This window comes from Lactuca virosa, chromosome 2 (genome assembly GCF_052849685.1).
Source record: "Lactuca virosa cultivar CGN04683 chromosome 2, Lactuca_virosa_CGN04683_v6, whole genome shotgun sequence".
NCBI classification, from domain to species: domain Eukaryota; kingdom Viridiplantae; phylum Streptophyta; class Magnoliopsida; order Asterales; family Asteraceae; genus Lactuca; species Lactuca virosa.
In genome coordinates, this window is record NC_136427.1 from 158,368,814 (window position 1) to 158,392,821 (window position 24,008).

Sequence of the window (24,008 nt, forward strand, 5' to 3'; positions counted from 1 at the left end):
TTCAGACATATATGTTCTTACCCAATCACATTATGTTGAGAAAATACTTAGACGTTTTGGTCATTTTGATGATAAGATTGTCATTAGTCCTTTTGATCCATCGACCAGTCTAAAGAAAAATCAAGAAAATAGTGTTTCTCAACTAGAATACACACAAGTTCTTAGTAGCTTGATATACTTTATGAATTGCGCATGACTTGATTTGGCATACACTGTAAGTCGTCTTAGTCGGTATTCCAGTAATCCAGGGCGTGATCATTGGTTTGCATTAGTAAGAGTACTTCACTACCTCAAATACACCATGCATTATGGTTTAGATTATACAAAATATCCTCCTGTCTTAGAAGGATTTTGTGACACAAATTGGATTTCAACTAACTTTGGTGGTAAATCGACAAATAGATATGTGTTTACTTTGGGACATGTTGCAGTATTTTGGAAATCTTGCAACCAAACGGTAAATACAAGGTCTACTATGGAAGCTGAATTTGTAGCTTTAAATAAGGCTGTTGAAGAAGAATAATGACTTAAAGGAGTTTTAGAAGGTATTCCTTGGGTGATTAAACTTGTGCATGCCATTTGTGTTCATTTTAATAATACAACTACTATTACAAGAGCAAAGAATCAAATATACAATGGCAAATCAAGACATATAAGACAACATCATAAATCCATCCGTGACTTGCTAAAAGATGAAATTATTTCCATTGATTAGGTAAAGTCGAAGGAAACTATTGTTGATCATTTGACAAAGGGCCTAAATCGAGAATAAATATTGTTTACATCGAGGGGGATGGGCTTAAATCCAACACAATGAGTTACCACTTGGCGGAAACCTAGCCTAGCAACATTTGAGATCCTATGGTCTAAATTCAACAAGAAAACTAGTTAATGAAAACTCAAGTTTCTACACATAGGTCTATACGTTCATTCTTATGATGAATATGTGTGTTTCCATTGATGTTTAAGGCTGATTATATTCTTAATAATTATGATAGCTTACTAGTGGAAGATTATGGAATGTTACAAATTAGCATCATCTATATGAGATTGATGTGCAGTCAAATCTATGAAGATGATTATGGCGACATCTTCTAAGGGTCTCATAAAGTAGAATTTGTTCAAGACCGAAATGAACACAACCGTAAGAGTCGAAATATGTTTAGATATGATATGTGTGATATGGATTGTTTAGATTACTATTTCTTGTGATAGTTCAAGACTCTAGTCATTATCCACTGAATAATTTCGATATGTGCTCACTATGGAAAGTTCAAGTTCAAAAGACACTTTTTCTTATGCATATTACATCTTGTTTTATGAAATTTTAATTCTTATTTTCTATTCAAATGTAAAGGATTGTCTTCGGTTTCAATCGAAAATGTGGGGGATTGTTGGTGTTTTATCAAAATTTGATATTTTGTCAATTCTTGCTTTCCCCACATAGGAGAAAATCATGAAACTTTTATTAGTTTATAAGACTTTGTCCCCGTTACTTATTACTATGGACTAGTACCATAAAAGTGGGTTTGCTAATGAATTGTAGTGGACTGTGGGATTTGATTTACTAATAGACCAGTAGATAATTACATTAATAATAATGGTCAAAAGATTGGCCTTGGGACCTTGGGCTCTTGGTTTGAGAGTTTATCAGAAACTGTATTTGACAGTTTTGTTCTAAACCTACTTAACATAACGGATATGAAGTCTGATTTCTTGGTTTACTTTTAACGCATACCACATACACATCCATCTTTCTATCTAAAAAACTGCAAGATTGCATATAGTAGATTCATTATAAATCAAGTTCTAGTGCAAGAACTTGATTGAAGATAGTTGTATCCTCTATTCAGATGTTCATATACTATTGCACTAATAAGGATGAATTTCTTTTTTAGGACATTACTTTACAAGCCTCTATCTTGATTACAATCTATAATTTATTAATTGTAAGTTTTCTTTTTAAGTTTATTGATAGTATTTCAATTTCTTTTCGGTAATATATACATAATTATATTGTTAGTTTACACAAATTTTAATAAGGTTAATCCCAAAAAAACCCTTATATTTCATGTTTTCCACAGATTAAACATCAATTTTTATAACTGAAAAAGACGTTGTATATTTTCATTTTTTTTTCCGGTCTAGCACTTTTAGTTAGTTTTTTTTTTCTAAAAAGAAAATGTAAAATGTCAGGGTTTATTCGAGAAAAACTAAAAACGTTGACAGTTTATTTGGAAGCGTTTAGAAAGTTGAATGTTTTTTCGAAAAAAAAAAACAAAACTAAGGAATTTTCGAAAAAAAAACAAGTTTTTATTTCAAACAAAAAAAAAGATAAAAAATAGGTTAAATCTGGAAAGAGCACAAAATATAAGATTGATTTTTAAATTAACTTATTTATCTAGCAACAAAACTTTTACTAAAACACCTATATCCAAAAATGTGAAATATTTAGAATAGATAAATGTTCTTGATAAAACACATATATATATATATATATATATATATATATATATATATATATATATATATATATATATATATATATATATATATATATATATATATATATATATCTTATGTAGTTGGATCGAGTGAGGATTAAAAGATAAGTGAGAATTATGAAAACAAAACTTTATCGTAAGATTAAAAAAATAAAATAAAAGGTGGAGATCTTATTTTATTTATCGTCAATATCTCGCGAGAGGATATGACGTTTATGTAATTATGTGCGAGATTTTGATATTTTTCGGCAAAGGTTAATATATATATATATATATATATATATATATATATATATATGTATATATATATATATATATATATATATACACACACACACACACAGAGAGAGAGAGAGAGAGCGAGAGAGAGAGAGAGTTTTGCATCTTATATTTTTTCTGTGAACTCCACGAACTTTTTCATTAGATTTTTTTTAGAAGGACTTAAGGCATTAAGTGTTGGAAGCGAATATCTTTATAAAAAATAACTTGCATATGTGCATATATTTTTGAGTTTTTTTTTCTTTTGCGAATGTATTTCTATATCACTGTCTTAGTTTCTTAAGTCGCTTTAAAAAAAATCATACGAAAAATTTCGTGGAGTTCACAGACAAATACGTGTTGGCAAAAGATCATATGACTCTCTCTCTCACTATATATATATATATATATATATATATATATATATATATATATATATATATATATATATATATATATATATATATATATATATATATATATATATATATATATGTTAGGAAATAATTTTTGGTTTATACTTTATTTTATATGACTTTTAGAGTTCTCGATCTAGGACCGAAAACAATGTAATTTCGGTGGTGTTTGGACCGAAATCACAATATGATTTCGGTGAGCTTAATGATGATTTCAGTTGGGCTTTGGGCTGAGCTTTTGTAATTAGGTCTAGATATATATATAGCTTTGTTTCAGCCGTGTAAATGGTTGGTCATTCTAAGAAGTTGATATCAAGTTTAGAGTGAAAGAGAGAACCGAGAATAATTAAGAATCTTATGTACTAGACTATTGTTCAATACAGTGAGCATTGAAGATTCATTCACCGTGTTCTTAATTCGATATAACTGTTTTGCATTAATCATTGAATTGAGATTCCACACCAATTCTAGTGATTTCGATTGATACACTAGATCGGATTTTACAATTGGTATCAAGCAAGGATTGGTATCAATCGAATTGGCAATATATTAACCATTTCTTGGAATATTTCTTGGTGTTTTTGAGTTCTTTTTGACGAAATTATTGCCGCTGCTCTTCGTGTTCTTCACTACATTAGAAATTTTGATCGAAATTGGGCTTAATTAATTACAAATTTCATGTTTTTGGCATTTTTGGGCGTCTTCGGTAAAAACCTAGGAGTTCTCGGCGGCAAGCTCAGTTTCTCGGTTAGGTATAAAAGGTTCTCGGGGGCCAGCTGATAGATTTCGGTTAGGGCAGCTCCTCAGACTCAACTTCGGAGTTCGTGGTCTCGGCTTCAGAGCTCTCGGTCTCAGCCTCGGAGTTCTCGGCTGCGACTCTGTTTTCTCGGCTCTGCATCCTTTGTTCAGCTCTTCGGTTGTGAGATTTCGGCTAAGGTTCTCGGTCAAGTAAGCTCGCTCTCAGTCAATTTTTTTTGGATAAAAAGTTTACCTTCAAGGTTCTTCGTCAACAATGTGTTGACTATTGGTGTTTTCGATCAAAGGGCATTTAGTTTCTTAGTTTTCGGTCAAAATCCATTTACACAATCAAATTTTTTTCGTTGGTAAATAATGAGTTCCTACAACAATACCAAGAAGGTAAGTGAAACCCCAAGCTCTCAGTCCTGTGAATATAAAATAAATAAATACTGTGAGCATAACGAGTTATTAGTTAGAGAAGTTTTTGACCTTAAAAATGAGATCTATGAAATTCAAACCTCTTAAAGAAAAAACTAGATGCTCAAAATAAAGATTTAGTTAGGATTACAGAGGAATATAGCACCAAATGTGTTCACCATTGCTATGCTAAAGAGGAAATTGCCAAATTAACTGTCGAGTTTGATGCGTTTAAAGCTAAATTTAAAGATGCTGAATTTAACTTTATGAAATTTGATGTGTCAAGTGAGATAGTTGAATCTATGATAGAAAAACAATTGAAATAGAAAGATAACCAGAAAAATGGCTTAGGGTATCATAGTTTTCCACGTCCTTTTAATGATAATTATATTTCTACCTCTGAAACTATAGAAATAGAAAAACTTGCTCAATATGGCCAACCCCCTGTATCAAATTCAGTAAAAACTGAACAATCTGGCCCCACTAAAAGTGTTGAGGTGAACGATACTAATGTTTCTACTTCATGTGCAGAGAAAATAACAGTGCAAGATGGGTTCGAGCAGAAAAAATAATTCTAGTTCTGCTGAAAATGCTTCAAAAACTTGTGATGATAATAATCCAACTGTTGCAAAAGTCAAGCCACGGAAATTTGCTAAACAGTCTAATAAATATGCATGTGCTTGTACGTATGGAAGTTCTTTGAAACAAACTTCATTTGGACAAGGACCAAGTCACAATCTTATTTATTTAAAAAGACAAACCTGTTTTAACTATGGGACTCCCGGTCACATTGCTAGAAATTGCCCACACCATTCATATGTTCCATATTATGAACAAGGTTGGCAGAACGTGCCAAGGGGGAGATCTTCCAAAAGAAATCCTTCGAGGTCACGTTCACACAATGGTGATTGGAATGCTAAAAGGGCCAAGAATTGGACTCCCAAGGACAATAAGGGAATGTTGGACAAGAAGCCTAATTCGAGAGATGTTTCAACCAAACTGAATCAGGTGAGGTCAAAGTCATCTTAAGGGTCGTCCTCGAACTCACACTCACAATACAAGCCTAAATGAAAAGGTAGTCCCATCCCAAAGGTAAGTGAAAAAGGTCCCATTCGGTCCAACAAGAAAGTACACAAAGCAAATTACCAATGGGTACCCAAAGTCCTTTCTTCCAAACCATCAATTGGTCCAAAAAGGTCGTCAGATTCTTTGAAATCATTATTTGATAAACAAGATATGGTATGGGAAAAAGTATCCCAAGTTGATAGTAATGGTCAACCCAGTTTCAAGATGGACTGGGTTCCCAAAACTAATTAATACCGCAACTTGTGCAGGAACAACTATGGAGGAATATCATCAGACCTTGGTATGTTGATAGTGGTTGTTCCAGGCACATGATAGGAGACATCTCTCATCTGCACGACATTCAAAATTTTATTGGAGAGCATGTGTCCTTTGTAGGAAGGGAGAAAGAAAAGATCACATAAATGGGGACCGTATTTAACGACGTGATGAATTTTTGAATATGTTAACTTCATTCCGAAATTGAAACATAGCTGAGGTTGAATACGTTGCTGCTTCTGCTTGCTATTCTCAGGTTATCTGGATGCGACTTCAATTGCTGAATTACAGTTTGAATTTTCTTGATACTCCTGAGTTTTCTTAAAATGATTCGTTTTGAAGACTAAAAGTTTTTTTTTGTTTTGTACATTTTGTATTTAATTTTTTTCGTTAAATTTGTTCATATTTCTTTCTCCTTTACGCACAAATTTAGGGTGAGAATTAAAACCATACAAAAATCATAAAATTCAAAATTCCAAAAATATGTTTATTTTATTTATGTTTTTATTTCCTTTTCAGAAAAATCCAAAATCCAAAAAAATTGTATTTGAGTTTATTTTATTTTATTTTTATCTCAAAATTTCATCTGTCTTAAAAACGCGAATTCAAAAGAAGAAGAGACTCAAAGAGACCGCGTCGGAATTTTCTGTGCAAGAAGAGATCTTGAAATGAATTGAAGGAATTACACTTCACACTACTTTCACAAGGAATTGAAGGCATGAAACTATACAAACTGTCAGTTAGGCAATTTTTTTCTAAGAATTGTCGTATATAAGGAATTGAAAGTTTGAAACTGTACAGATTGTCAAAATTGGTCTTGTCAGTTATCTTTACCTAAGAACTATCATGGCACCAGGGCGATTCACCCAAACGGAAAACATATATCGCTGAACATCCCGCCCAGGGTCATGAAATTCTTTATGTCATGCAAAACTACGAAGACTCAAATGTATTCCCGGATATATTCTTCGCATGTAAGGAATTAACGGTTATTGACACTAGGGCGATGCACCTCGTAAGGCACGATTATCGCTGAATGTCCCGCCAAAGGGCCTTGACCTCGTGTCATGCTAAACTGTGGAAAATGTCCTCAGATATTTTTGTCACAAGATGGTTTTGCAAGCTATTTCTAATTAACTCTCACTGGCACTAGAATGGTACACTCAGCTGAGATTCAGAAACCATTGAACATCTAGCCAAGGGCCAAGTTAACTTGTTAACTTGAAAAACTGTATTGAGATCTTTGATCGAGGATATTCAGGGGCTAACATCAAAATAGCCATGAGTAGTTCTCTGATACTCAAAAAATCACAGTGCGTTCCTCCGTGTTCACACAAATATTGCGAGTAGTCTCCATCTGAGCCAAGGCTGGTTCGTTGAACAATTGTGGTGAGAAGGGTCTTTATTACTCTGTGATCCATAGGGACTTTTTAGTCATGGTTACTTTTCAAGACGCATCTGTGATCGACAAAGAATATTCATTCGAAGGAACAAGAAGTTAAGATTATTTTTCAACACACAACCTTTCAACCCCAGAAGCAAGGTGAAGCTGTATTTGAAGTTATGTATCGAATTGCATTGAATCCTCCTCAATCAATTTGCTGCTATCCACGAACTTACTGAAGTGATCTAGAAGAATCGGTGTCTCTGTAATTATCTCTGATTTTTTTTAAAACTGAAAGTGCTGATTTTCAAGAACCTATACGATAAGCCTTTTTTACCCAATGTCCGTTCAAAGTAAAATTTTAAAGGAACTCCAAATGTTCAAGATGAAGTCATTCATGTAGAAATTCATATGTTCATCTTGAAGTTGTGAAGAAATCGAAGATAAAAGCTGAAGGTCAAGATCAAAGAGAAGATTGAAAAGAAAAGAAAGCTATAAACCAAGGGGGAGATTGTTAGGACATAATTTGTGGTTTATACTTTACTTTATATGGCTTTTAGAGTTCTCGGACTAGGACCGAAAACACAGTGATTTCGGTGAGCTTAATGATGATTTCGGTTGGGCTTTGGGCTGGGCTTTTGTAATTAGGTCTAGGTATATATATAGCTTTGTTTTAGCCGTATAAATGGTTGGTCATTCTAAGAAGCTGATATCGAGTTTAGAGAGAAAGAGAGAACCGAGAGTAATTGAGAATATTATGTACTAGACTATTGTTCAATATAGTGTGCATTGAAGATTCGTTAACTGTGTTCTTAATTCGATAGAATTGTTTTGCATTAATCATTGAATTGGGATTCCACACCAATTCTAGTGATTTCGATTGATACACTAGATCGGGTTTTACAATATATGGGTAAAATGAATATACCCAGCAGCCTTATATAGGTTGAGGTACCTAACCCTATGATACTACGTCGTTTTGTATTTTTTTTTCATTGCAATCGTCCAAGGTTCTTAAACTTCGACCCTTCACATGATTTACGTCCAAGATTTTAAGAAATTCACCATTATATTCCTCCTACATCATTTCATTTGCAGTGGTAGTATATGAAGCCCATTATTCGGTAGAATGATATGATGTAAAAGGAAAATAATGGTCGAAGTCTAAAGATTTTGCAAGTAATCAAGTTATGGGGTTGAAGTTTAACAACCTTGGGCGATTACAATGCAAAGATGATACAAAATGACATAACATGATGCCGTTAAGTACTTACGCTTATATAAGGTTGTTAGGTATATTCATTTTACCCTATATATATATATATATATATATATATATATATATATATATATATATATATATATATATATATATATGCTAACCGTTCCCCGCACTAAGCGACGGGTGCGAATAAGTTCTCTTAGAAATTAGTTTCTTGAGACGATTAGTATTTTTTTTTAGCAATTATAATGATTTTATGGGAAAAACCTGAAAATACTATTCTATGTTGTATTAAAAAAGAAATCGAAGTTTGTTGCTATAATAAAAATAAGTAAAAGATAGTACGTTCATATAATAAAAAATAGATAAATAAAAAATGACATGCGAGTGCGAATATATATCATTGGTCTATTAGCGTACCACTAACAATCATTAAATTTGATTTGGCCCCATTTGTAATGTAAGCAAAATACATTACCGGATCGATTATTAAAATTAGTAGATCGGCATCACTTTATGGATCTATGTCAAATGGGATTTAAGATCATGTTTGAATTGTAAAATACATTTTTGTAAACAGAATGAAAATTTGGTTTTAATTTATTAGTGATTTTTAAATTACATAACAAAAAGAAATAAGAAATGCAAGCAGCAAATTAGTTAAAATTGTAACCTATCATGGCCTAAACTAGTATAAATACTTTTGAATTTCAACCAAAATTTGCTTGTTAAAAAACTAAAACACCAATATACTTAAAATGAAAGTTTAAATCATAACAAATGGTTGGATAAGCAACTATATATTTTAGGAAAGTCTTTGGTAAATGAATAGAATCTATAGGTAAAGAGAAACAAAGAGTGTGACTAATTATGGAGCTACAATAGGTCACGTGAGTAAATGCTTAAACAAAAGAAGAAATAAAGTAGGTAGAGCTATATCTGATAAATAATGCATCCATTCAAAAAGGTCCTAACTTTAGTTGGTCAAGGTTTGTCAATGATTTTTTTTATGGAGAAGCTAACATCTAGCATTCTATCAACCAAGTTTAAATTAAACACCTGGCCATATTTGACACCTGTTTCAACTTGATAAGATGGCCCACGACACATCTCTTCTCAAACACAATTATCTTCAACAACAAACAACCAAAAATATTTCACTTTTCTATTTCTTTCTCTCTATCACACACTAACAGTGTAAGTGACAAATACTTAGATGCTCAACAAATTTTTCCATATCTATACAATAAACTCATCTGCATATTTAGAACATATAAGCTTTCAAAAATTCAAATTGAGAATTAGAAAGTCTGTCAGTTGGAATAAAACACATATGCCCGAGAGGCTAAGAGTAGGAGATATAGAATTTGCTAGTCGGTCAATGTATTATCCAACAATATAGTATCAATTGTATTTGCTCTGATGTTGCTGTTAACCAGCTAAGGAATTTCTATAACTCATTATATAAAAGACAACTTCTGTCATTAGTTTTAACAAATGATTTTTTGGTTATAGATCTTCTTTCTTCATTCCCCTTGCAAGCATTCATCCTTTTTGGCCTTAAATGAAAGCAATATTTTATTTTAAAATAACAAGATTATTATCAACTTCAACAAAGAATTTTGAATCTTCCCACACCACCATCACAACCTGAAATCCAAACAAAAACATAAATTATAGATCCACTCAAAAACTTGAACCTTAAATCATCATAATTGTTTTTTAATAAATCCAAACTACATAAATGATATACATGAGGGTATTTTGGTCCTTTCTACCCATTATGCCTCCAAATTCCGTCCTCCTATTCTTTCTTATTGCACATGCACCATATTAGCAAACTCCACATAGAATGGAAACCATCCATTTGGATTAATGATGCTTCCCATCATTTAAGAATTTTTTTTGTTTAATGGCTCTTCCATATGCTTTCAGATTACATGATTCGAGTACACAAAAAGAGGTAAGGATTTGTACGGAACATAGTTGATCTTCATCTTATGAGATGATGATAAAATTCTAGTTATCCCTCTGAATTAAGATAGCAAGTAACAATCAGGTAATGATTTCAACTGATAAAAGTATGTGGAAATAATAAGATAACAATGACAGCATACATAACCAGTATTTTATAAGTTCTCCATCTAAAGTATCTACTCTATTAGCAAATCTTGAAGAGGCATACTTGAAATGTATCATAAAGATTATAATCTTAAAACACAAAAACAAAGATTATCTACAGTCAACCTAAATTCCAAACCAAACAAAAATACCAATCAAACATAACTTTAAATTGAATTAAAGATCACGATTTACAAAAGGTAGACAATAGTACTCGCATGCTTACAAAGATGGGCTGGTTTGGAATTCAAATATTTTTTCTTTGTATTATATTCAGCCTGGAAAAGAATAAAGAACTTCAACAAATGTTTCCATATTATCTAATAAAACCACCAATCACACAAAATTTTAAATTGAAAAAAAGGCTCACTGTCGAAATTTAGGACTTGAAATCATAGGTTGTCCCCCCTCTCATTTCTGTTATATATCAAAGAACAAATTAAATCAATATTTTCATTTCAAAAAAACGAAAAATCCAAATGTTCACAAAAAAATACTTTTGGAAGTACCTGATAGAAAGGGGTTTTTGTAAGAACAAAAAAAACAAGAGAAAACAATGGAAAGGATACAAGTACAGTCAAATTTAAGGAAATTGAAAAAGGAACATACCTAGGTAGGATTTGATGTTATCAAATGGGAAACCAAACTGTGATTCCCAAATGAAGGAAATGACACTATCATTCCATCCTCTATCATGGATTATAGTGGCAAAAATCTTGGGTTTTTTTTTCCTCTAAGTCCAAACCAGAGGCATGCACACTTGGCTTTTGTTCATCACTTACAAAGTTTTCAAATCAGATTTGTGTTCCTCAAAACAGATTTCTATAAACCCTAGGTTTTCTGCGATGCCCCAAAAATTTAGAAATCAGATCTGGATATTCCATTAAAAGATTTATTGCAACATAAAATGCATCAAAACACAAAAATAGGTTACAAATTAATATAATTTGATTGAATCGCAGTAGCCAGAAGGTAATATATGTGGTGATGATAAGGGGAATTTAGTATACGACATAAACATATGAAAATTATACCTTGTATCAGCATGTACTCTGCTAATTTTTTCTTTTATAAATGGGAGATAATGACGAATCATTGTAGCATTAGTGGATTCTAGAATTTCAGTTCTCAATGCCAATTTGTTCAATTCCACCTCCCAACAACACCAATGACCTTTACAAGATTAGAAGATAACATGGATGAAAGGGTTAACTGTAAAAGATTTTGATAAGTCTAGTAACTTACATACACTTATTATAATGACATAACAAAAAGAAATTATTAATTGTTGGTCCAATCACCAAAAAGAATGGATTTTATGAAGATTATTAGACTAAAAAATACTAAACATACCAGAATAGGGATGAGTGACCGGTGGTTATTTGATGGTGGCGAGGAAAGAAAAATGTTGGTGGCTATTGTGGTTGAAGGAAAAATAGTTGTGCCAGTGACAAGGTAGCACGATTGTGTTGGTGAGTGTCACACCCGCAAACCGGAATGTCGGAAACGTTCGGGGGCGGAGGACGTCATGTACAGTATCACAACAATTGCATCATATTAACCAAACCATTACATTGAATATATATATATATATATATATATATATATATATATATATATATATATATATATATATATATATATAAGGTATTTACATATGTTCCATACATAGTTTGTTTAACAGCATAAGTGTAACAAAAGTATAAAAGACGCGACTCTATACGCTCCGTCTTCTCAAGAGTTTGCGGGTGTACCTGTCTACTGGTTCTCAGAGAATACAAGTGGTTTTTGAAGAGTATCAGCATTTAAGTTGGTGAGTTCATAAGTATGTTTTTGTAATGAAAACCTGTCTATGAATATGTAAAATGTTTGCATGTTTTCAAGAAAATCCAATATTTTCTTTAGAAATGAAAAGTAGTCTTAAACCCTAAGACCAAAATGTACGTTCGTTACTGTATTCCGTGATTGTATATGAAAATGTTATCTGTATGTCTGATTACCACCAGTTGTATTGTATAGTACGTTCTGTATGAAAACCTTTGTATGAAAACCCTGGCTAACACCAGTAATGTATAATGTGTTCTGTATGAAAAACCCTGGCTACCACCAGTATGTATTGTTTGATCTGTATGAAAAACCCTTGCTACCACTAGTATGTGTAGTAGTTTTATTACTTAAAATAAAACCATGTATTTGTATTCCCTGGAATCCTCCAGTTGTAGTATATGATAATCTATTAATGAAAATAAAACTATTTGAAGAATTGAAATCCCGTAAACAAATGGTTAGTTTATACTGTTGTGAGTTTGGTATAACCATGCTTGATATGACCTAGTGAACACTACGACATTCTTCAAGCGTCGGATGTTATGACATTTGTCACCCCATGCATGCCTGCCTAACTGGAGCTAGCAGTTCAAGTATGTGATTGTCAGTCCCGAATAGATCTATTCACAAATCTCACGCTCTCCCTGCAGGAGACTCTGGTTATACTGTGTGACAACCCAAAATTTCTATTCTGTACAACATGTCAATTCAATAGAAGTCAAATCAGTTACAGTTAAATTTTCAGACTTTTTGGATTAAGTTTGATTATTTTAGGATTTACACTTTAGGAGATACCAGGAGAGAGGATGCCCTAGGGTTATAGTGCAACACTGTTATTCCTAAACTTCAAGAAATTGGAGTTTACTGCCAGAATAAAATATTTTCAGCCAAAAACCCAGAAATTTGGGGTATATATATGACACTTGTCATTTATTATCATTTTTCCAAATTTCTCAAGAACAAAAGCAAATCCTCTCAAGTATCATCACGAGATTTATTCCAAATCTCGATCTAGTAAGTGTTTTCAACCATTTCAAGTTAGTAGATCACTTAATCTAGTGTTTTAACACCCTTCTAACCATGAAATCATTCCAAAAGGTTGATTTTTCCATTTTCACCAAGAACACCAAGAACACACACTAGTGTTTTTGGCATTTTGGCTCATTTCAAGCTTCCATATAGTAAGTACTTCTATCCTAGAGTGTGATTAAGCTTGCTATACTCCATAATAACATGAAATCATCCAAGAAACACCAAGAAAATGGTGTTTACGGTTCTTGTTTACGGTCCAAGAACGTTCTTGAACCGTAAACCCATTTTAAGGGACCGAAATGTCCCTAGTCCCTTCCTAAGCCTAGGTAACTAACTTGGATCCTTACCTTAATGTGTGAAGGACTTGAAATCATCGAAATACCAACATCCATAAGAGTTTACGGCCGTAAACTCTAGGGTTTACGACCGTAAACCCAAAGTGATGTGGTCTTTGGGCCGTAAACTCCAAATAGGAGTGAAATGGTGCCCTAGCTTCTTCCTTAGGCTTATACTTCAAGAGGAAACACTTCAATGGACTTAGAAACCTTCAAATCAACAAATGGTCAAAAGAAGGGGGAGTTTATGGCCGTAAACTCTAGAGTTTACGACCGTAAACCCATTGAGTGGAGTTTACGACCATAAACCCATTGGGTTGAGGTCACAAAACCGTAAACTCAAGTTAGGGTTTCTTTTGAACCCTAAACCCTATAGCATTATTCGACAACATTTAGATGCATTCCTTGAGACTTATAACACTTATATAAGGTGCTTAACTTGTCTTAGGATGTCTTAAGTTTGCTAATTAGTTGTTTAAAGTCTAATTAGATACATATATGTTGTATTTATATGTTGAATAGGATCATTGTGTGTGTACAAGTCTTCACTTGACACCTAGCAATCCTATTTTCTTCAGTTCATCCAAACCACCAACTACAGGTGAGTTCATACCCCTTAATTAACCTTTTAAATGTTTTAAATGCTTTTATGGGGGGGGGGGGATACAAGTTGAACAATTATAGTTATTATATCAATCACATGTGATTAATAACTACCAATCAAATGGTTTTCTTACTTTTTAAACTAGTTATCAAACTATTTATCAAACTGTTTTACCTCAAACTGTTTTACAAACTCTTTTATTGTCAATACATTTATCAAACTATTTTTAACTTATATTATGAGTATCTATATAAATATAGTTATATAAGTAGGATTGGAAGGACTTAGGACTGCTAGTCTACCCTGCTTCCTGTTCTTGTTTGATTGTGGTCTTGGGGTATCAAGGTTAGTTGTCCGAGGGTCGTTTGAATCCTAGTTATATATTATGTATATGTATACAGATATAAAAGGTTTGTTATTAACCTCTTTTAACTTATATTATGTGTATCTATATAAATATAGTTATATAAGTAGGATTAAGAAGGACTTAGGACTGCTAGTCTACCCTGCTTCCTGTTCTTGTTTGATTGTGGTCTTAGGGTATCAAGGTTAGTTGTCCGAAGGTCGTTTGAATCCTAGTTATATATTATGTATATGTATATAGATACAAAAGGTTTTCCTACATTCAAGTCCATACCCTTGGGTAGCAAGGGTATACAAACATGTTCATACATTGCTAGTAAGCTACCATAGGGGTAGTTTAGGAAGATACTATTACTAGAACGATGAAACATACAATGAGTCAGTTCATACATGAGTCAATACATACTATAATGAGAAACAAACATGAAACAGAGTGATGAGAAACAAACATACAGGCTAGACAGAGAAAGAACACACAATACAGCTAGCACACAATTCACATAACATTTACATAAATACATTTATGTGAGCCATTAAACAGGGCATGGCACTACCTGCCATGACTGTTTTTGTATCAGAATCTCCTTAATTGGGGAGCGTATGAGTTTGTGTATAGATCTATACTGGATTGACTATCCTACACCTTGTTGCTCGCTATAGTGGGACTTGCAAGTCTACGGGTGCCAAACGTCATTTTTGTGGCATCTTACATTGTCACTTTCTATTGAGTCGGTAGCAAGATACAGGCCGATCACATGTTACCTTAAAATATACAATTAAGTTAAGGTAGTTAGTACAGCAGTAGTTTCATAATACTACATTAAAGTACTATAACATTTTCCCTTTACATTTTACTTTGTGATTTCACACAATAAACAATAATGTAAAAACTATATTTTTGGTTAATGATAGTCGGATTTGGGAAAATACTCACTTTTACAAAGGATACACACACAGACACTAGATGCCTTGGTAGAAGGCTACTTTTAGTAGGAAACATAGGGTTTCCTAGGATAGTTCAAACAAATACAAAACTTTTACAAACACACAGTACATCTTACAAAACATCTTACAAATGCTTTCATACAAACACAGACACTAATATACTTATGAACTCACCAGCTCTAAAGCTGATAAACTCTTTCAAAATAACTTGTATTCTCAGGTCACCAGTAGACAGGTACCGGAGCCAGGTTTTGAGAAGATGGAGCTCGTTCAAGACTCATCTTATATTTTGATGTATATTGTTTTGGTGTCTTTAAAACTTAACGGAACACACTTGTATGAAATTATATTATTAATGCAATGGATGATGTTGTTGCTTGTTTACTACTTGCATTGTTGCGATACTGTACATGACGTCCTCCACCCCAGAACGTTTCCGCCGTTCATTTGGTTTTGAGGGTGTGACAGATTGGTATCAGAGCATTGTTTATAGTGAATCGAGTGTATCAACCCATAAAAGATATACGAACTATAAACACAAGCGGGATTTAAAATACTCTGATGAAGAGTTTATACTTTAAATAATAAAATATTTAATAAAGTATACATACCTGCATTCATACTAAAATCAGTGTCACTAGGACAGAACAAAAGTATTACGATTGTTGGAGAACACAAGTAGACTTAGAGACATATGGTCAACCCTGGGAAGATGTAGCCTGATCAACTACATTATCCGAAGAGTGATTAGCGTGTGCCTAAGTGTGGTTGTGAGGTTGCAACAAGTCTAAAAACTTACCAAAACTTCTACAACAAGAACAGTAGAACAAAACATTAAACTTAAAATACTATAGGAGTATTTTGTGTTACTATAATTACTTATTCGAGAATTAAAGGTCTTTATTAGTATAACAATGGTTGTTTAGTGGATACACTAAAGTTATATGTACTAGGATGTCATAGACTTAGAATCTGTGATCTTTGCCTTACTTCCTGTTCCTTGTTTGGTTGTGGGCTTAGGGTTAGGGTTACTTATTCGAAGGTCTATCCCGTCTGCATGACATATAACTGGTATGCTTTAAACAAGTATTGAGGCAACTGATAAAGATCATCTTATAATTATTTAATTAGTTAGTTAGTTTAATTTAGTTATCTCTTATATCCCTTTTCTCGCGTAGATTTAATTGCTGGATTTTATCTTCCCGGAGACCCGTACTTTCCCAACCACGACAACGCAAAATGGCTGGAAGACGAACCAGAAGATAATCACCCAATTCCTTTAGATGATTATGAAGCTGAAATTTTTTCTGATGGTTCCGACCCGGAGCCAGAAGTCAACAACCAACCCCCAGCTGTTCAAAACCTAAACCTTCGTCCTGCATTTCAAGGACCCACACCTTTGTGGGCCACAAACTTGAACAGGTGGAGTCAGGAACAAGGTAAACCTTTTCCCTACGATGGAGACAGAAGCTTCTACAACATTACTGAGGGAGGTTCAGCTGATAGGGTTCTACCTATCATGGTTCGTAGGATTGCTCGGAACACCGGCAGGGTCGAGCAGCTATCGACCGGGTAGTAGAAGTGGATGCCAATTCTGGTATTAACACTGTCCGCATTCGCCAGCTGGAGTCCGCTCATGAAAGGGCTCAGGTTAGCAATGCAATGCTTCAGAGGGAACTTGCTGAAACCCGAGCCGAAGTCAGGGAACTTCGAGCTCAGCAAGCAAGGTCTGATAGACGTGTGAGAGACATAGAGCGTCTCCTATCGGATTCAAGGACTCACTCAAACAGTTCTCGTCGTCGTTAGAATCGTACCAACTTCTCTTTTGGATATAACTTAGTTATGTAAAAAATTAAGTCTAATTTCCTATCCTTATAAATCTTAGACCTGCTAGGTTTTGATTAGGTAGTATGCTGTCAAAATTTTCCCATCTTGGATGATGTAAGACCTACTTCTAGGTCATTTTTCCCCAAACTCATTACATCTGTAATTCCAATATCTTTGACAGATATAAAAATCTAATGGAAATTATTATCCAAATACTTTCATCTTCATTCAAGTATTCCATTTAATTATGCTGTTGGGCTATGGAGAGTTAGTCCATGAGTCATTCTCATCAATGTTCATGTCAAATTCTCATCAATATCTTATTCATTCTAAACTTTCAGCAAAAAGATGCCTCCACGAAAGTCAACAAGACGTAATCCTCCACCACCTATTCCTCAATTTGATACAGCAGCCCTCAATGCTGCTGTAGCTGCGGCTGTGGCAACAGCCATGGCTGAATATCATTCTTCAAGTTCCACTGGAGGAGGGACGCCTATTCCAACAATACAGGTTGAAACCCCTGTGCGCTCGAGAGAGTGCTCCTACAAAGATTTTACAAACTGCAAGCCATTATCCTTCAGAGGAACTGGCGGAGTCATTGTACTCTCGCAATGGTTTGAGAAAACCGAATCGGTTTTCGCAATCTGCTCCTGTCCAGAAGGGAGCAAGGTGAAGTTCGCTGCTTGCACCTTTGAAACCAGAGCCCTAACATGGTGGAATAGCCATGTTAAGTCACTATCTCTTTCAGTGGCAAACGATATGGGCTGGGATACTTTAAAGGACCTCATGATTGAGGAGTACTGCCCGAGGGGCGAGATCCAAAAACTCGAGGAAGAACTTTGGCGCCTAACCATGAAAGGCACCGACATCGTAGCATATACCGCCAGGTTCTGTGAACTGGTGGCCCTCCGTCCCAACATGATTCATACGGAGGGAAAGAAGATCGAGAGGTATATATGGGGGCTGGTGCCACCATACCAGGGAAATGTATTATCATCACGCCCTACTACATTTGATAGTGCCAAGCGACTGGCACAGCAGCTAGTTGACCACGGGGCCCGTACCCCGGCTGCAACAACCACCCTGGCCATCTCAGAAACCGCCAGAACTGCAGAGTCCAAGCGGAAATTCTGGGAGGACAAGAAAAAGAAGAAGGCTGCGAAGAAACAGCAGACGGTGGCAATTCATAGTGCGACAGCACCTGCCACTGCTGCTATTCCAATAAAGCAGTATTCTGGAAGTTTACCTTTATGCAACAAGTGCAATTACCATCATATGGGAGCCTGTCGGGACATGCAGTGTGTAAACTGCAACAGGAAAGGGCATACAGCCCGTTTCTGTAAATCTCCGGCAAGGCCAATCACCCAAGTCCCCGGCGCTGGAGTGGGCCAATCTTGCTACAACTGTGGCGATGTGGGCCACTACAAAAGGAACTGCCCCAAGGCAGGGACTGCCGGTGGAGTAGGAAGAGTTTTGGCTATAGGTCATGAGGAGGCGGTTGCCGACCCCACAGTGGTCACTGGTACGTTTCTCCTCGACAACTCTTATGCTTGTATACTATTTGATAGTGGAGCGGAGAGAAGCTTCGTGAATATGAAATTTGCTCATTTACTTAAGCAAAAATCACGAGCACTCAAAGAACCGTTCACAGTAGAAATGGCTAATGGGAAGACAGAGAGCACTAGCTGCATTTACATAGGGTGTACCTTAACTTTAGATAGCCATTCATTCTCGATCGATCTCATGCCAGTCTCAATTAAAAGTTTCGACGTCATCATTGGCATGGATTGGTTGAGTCTTCAGCGTGCCGACATCATGTGTTACGAAAAGGCAGTTCGCCTTAATCTTTCGTCTGGCGAAACCCTAGTAGTTTATGGTGATAAACTCGGCACAAACCTTCGTATCATCTCGAGCATTCAAGCTCAGAAATTCTTGCGAAAGGAATGTTGCGCATTCCTTGCTCATGTTGTCGATGTGAGCCAAGAAGCGAAAGACATCAAGAACATTCCAGTAGTACACGACTTTCCCGACATCTTTCCAGAAGAGCTACCAGGATTACCTCCGCAACGACAAGTCGAGTTTAGAATCGACTTAGTTCCAGGGGCTACCCCCGTAGCCAAATCGCCTTATCGTCTAGCACCTGCAGAGATGCAAGAACTATCCTGTCAACTTAACGAACTGCTCAGCAAGGGCTTTATAAGACCAAGCTTCTCACCTTGGGGAGCTCCAGTCTTGTTCGTCAAGAAGAAAGACGGATCTTTTTGTATGTGCATCGACTACAGGGAGCTCAACAAACTGACCGTCAAAAATCGTTATCCTTTGCCTCGGATAGACGATTTATTCGATCAACTTCAAGGGGCGAATTTCTTTTCAAAAATCGACTTAAGATCCGGATATCACCAGTTACGAGTGCTAGGGGAGGATGTTCCAAAGACAGCCTTCCGAACTCGTTATGGGCACTACGAATTCGTAGTGATGCCGTTCGGATTAACAAACGCGCCCGCTGTATTCATGGACTTAATGAATAGGGTGTGTCGTCCTTACTTGGATCAGTTCGTCATCGTCTTCATCGATGACATACTTATCTACTCTCGTAGTAAGGAAGAACATAGTCAACATCTGCGACAAGTCTTAGAAACCCTGCGCGCGGAGAAGCTTTATGCGAAATTCTCGAAATGCGAATTTTGGATCCGACGAGTCGAATTCTTAGGGAACGTGGTTAGCGAAGAGGGAATCCACGTAGACCCATCCAAAATCAAAGCCATTGAGAGCTGGTCAGCACCGAAGACGCCTACAGAAATTCGTCAATTTCTAGGCCTCGCTGGCTACTATCGCCGATTCATTCAGAACTTCTCCCGCATTGCGAAGCCTCTTACAACACTTACCCAGAAGGGCGTATCCTTTGACTGGGAAGAAAAGCAGGAGAGAGCGTTCCAAACGCTCAAACGAGCCTTATGCACTGCACCAATACTATCCCTTCCCGAAGGAATAGAAGACTTCGTTGTCTATTGCGATGCATCGAACCAAGGTCTCGGATGTGTTCTGATGCAGCGAGGTAAGGTCATCGCCTATGCCTCGAGGCAGCTGAAAACACATGAGGTCAACTATACGACGCACGATCTTGAACTAGGAGCAGTTGTATTTGCTCTAAAGATCTGGAGACACTACCTGTACGGTACGAAGAGCACAATCTTTACAGACCACAAGAGCTTACAACACATATTCGATCAGAAGGAGCTCAACATGAGACAACGATGGTGGGTCGAGCTACTCAGTGACTACGAATGCGAAATTCGTTATCATCCCGGCAAGGCCAATGTAGTAGCTGACGCCCTAAGTCGGAAAGAATATTCTGGTCGTAAAGTCAAGTCATTGACTATGACTATCCATTCACACTTATCCACACAAATACAGGCGGCTCAGCTCGACGCTTTGAAGCCTGAAAATGTGACCAATGAATCCCTGCGAGGAATGGATAAGAACTTGGAAGTCAGAGGTGGCGGAGCTTATTATCTCATGAACCGGATCTGGACCCCGAAACTTGGTGGTTTCAGAGAGTTGGTCATGAAGGAGGCGCACAACACTCGTTATTCCGTTCACCCAGGTTTAGATAAGATGTATCTGGATCTTAAAAAGTTATACTGGTGGCCGAACCTGAAAGTAGAGATTGCTACCTTCGTAAGTAAATGCCTTACTTGCGCAAAGGTCAAGGTCGAGTACCAGAAACCCTCAGGTCTTCTTCAACAGCCTGAGATCCCAGAATGGAAGTGGGAGCGGATCACTATGGATTTCATAACCAAGTTGCCCAAGACAACGGGTGGACTTGATACCATATGGGTCATCGTCGACAGATTGACCAAGTCCGCGCACTTCCTGCCTATCAAAGAGACAGACAAGATGGAGAAACTTACAAGAACTTATATAAGGGAAATTGTACGATTGCACGGTGTCCCTATATCCATTATCTCGGACAGAGATAGTAGGTTCACTTCTAGGTTCTGGCAATCACTACAAGGTTCCTTAGGAACTAGGCTGGACATGAGTACAGCCTACCATCCGCAGACAGACGGGCAAAGTGAGAGGACTATCCAAACCTTAGAGGACATGTTGCGAGCCTGTGTGATTGACTTTGGGAAAACATGGGATACTCATTTACCCCTTGTAGAATTTTCCTACAACAACAGTTATCACACAAGCATAAAGGCTGCTCCATTCGAGGCCCTCTACGGCCGAAAGTGCAGATCCCCTCTGTGCTGGGTTGAGGTGGGTGATACCCAGTTAGCTAAGGGACTAGTTCCTGAAAGCACTCTCACAGGTCCGGAGATCATACGGGAAACGACAGAGAAGATCGTTCAGATCCGTGAACGACTGAAAGCCTCCAGAGACCGACAGAAAAGCTACGCTGATAAACGAAGGAAACCGTTGGAATTCCAGGTGGGCGACCATGTTCTATTGAAGGTCTCACCCTGGAAGGGCTTGATACGCTTCGGAAAGCGTGGAAAGCTAAATCCAAGGTATATTGGGCCTTTCGATATTCTTGCCAGAATCGGCCCTGTAGCTTACAAACTTAACTTACCGAGCGAACTCAGTAACGTACATTCTACCTTCCACGTCTCGAACTTGAAAAAGTGTCTGTCCGACGAGACTCTTGTAATCCCACTCGACGAGATCGAGATCAACGAGAGCCTCAACTTCGTGGAAGAACCAGTAGAGATCATGGACCGGGAGGTCAAGCAAACGAAACAAAGCCGCATCCCGATAGTGAAGGTTCGCTGGAACGCCAAGCGAGGACCTGAATTCACTTGGGAGCGAGAGGATCAGATGAAACTGAAATATCCTCGTCTTTTTAATTAGTTCCTTGTAACTACTAAATTACTTAAATTCTAATTTCGGGACGAAATTCCTTCTAAGGAGGGGATGATGTGACAACCCGAAATTTCTATTATGTACAACATGTCAATTCAATAGAAGTCAAATAAGTTACAGTTAAATTTTCAGACTTTTTGGATTAAGTTTGAATATTTTAGGATTTACACTTTAGGAGATACCAGGAGAGATGATGCCCTAGGGTTATAGTGCAACACTGTTATTCCTAAACTTCAAGAAATTGGAGTTTACTGCCAGAATAAAATATTTTCAGCCAAAAACCCAGAAATTTGGGGTATATATATGACACTTGTCATTTATTATCATTTTTCCAAATTTCTCAAGAACAAAAGCAAATCCTCTCAAGTATCATCACGGGATTTATTCCAAATCTCGATCTAGTAAGTGTTTTCAACCATTTCAAGTTAGTAGATCACTTAATCTAGTGTTTTAACACCCTTCTAACCGTGAAATCATTCCAAAAGGTTGATTTTTCCATTTTCACCAAGAACACCAAGAACACACACTAGTGTTTTTGGCATTTTGGCTCATTTCAAGCTTCCATATAGTAAGTACTTCTATCCTAGAGTGTGATTAAGCTTGCTATACTCCATAATAACATGAAATCATCCAAGAAACACCAAGAAAATGGTGTTTACGGTTCTTGTTTACGGTCCAAGAACGTTCTTGAACCGTAAACCCATTTTAAGGGACCGAAATGTCCCTAGTCCCTTCCTAAGCCTAGGTAACTAACTTGGATCCTTACCTTAATGTGTGAAGGACTTGAAATCATCGAAATACCAACATCCATAAGAGTTTACGGCCGTAAACTCTAGGGTTTACGACCGTAAACCCAAAGTGATGTGGTCTTTGGGCCGTAAACTCCAAATAGGAGTGAAATGGTGCCCTAGCTTCTTCCTTAGGCTTATACTTCAAGAGGAAACACTTCAATGGACTTAGAAACCTTCAAATCAACAAATGGTCAAAAGAAGGGGGAGTTTACGGCCGTAAACTCTAGAGTTTACGACCGTAAACCCATTGAGTGGAGTTTACGACCGTAAACCCATTGGGTTGAGGTCACAAAACCGTAAACTCAAGTTAGGGTTTCTTTTGAACCCTAAACCCTATAGCATTGTTCGACAACATTTAGATGCATTCCTTGAGACTTACAACACTTATATAAGGTGTTTAACTTGTCTTAGGATGTCTTAACTTTGCTAATTAGTTGTTTAAAGTCTAATTAGATACATATATGTTGTATTTATATGTTGAATAGGATCATTGTGTGTGTACAAGTCTTCACTTGACACCTAGCAATCCTATTTTCTTCAGTTCATCCAAACCACCAACTACAGGTGAGTTCATACCCCTTAATTAACCTTTTAAATGTTTTAAATGCTTTTATGGGGGGGGGATACAAGTTGAACAATTATAGTTATTATATCAATCACATGTGATTAATAACTACCAATCAAATGGTTTTCTTACTTTTCAAACTGGTTATCAAACTATTTATCAAAATGTTTTACCTCAAACTGTTTTACAAACTCTTTTATTGTCAATACATTTATCAAACTCTTTTTAGCTTATATTATGAGTATCTATATAAATATAGTTATATAAGTAGGATTGGAAGGACTTAGGAGTGCTAGTCTACCCTGCTTCCTGTTCTTGTTTGATTGTGGTCTTGGGGTATCAAGGTTAGTTGTCCGAGGGTCGTTTGAATCCTAGTTATATATTATGTATATGTATATAGATATAAAAGGTTTGTTATTAACCTCTTTTAACTTATATTATGTGTATCTATA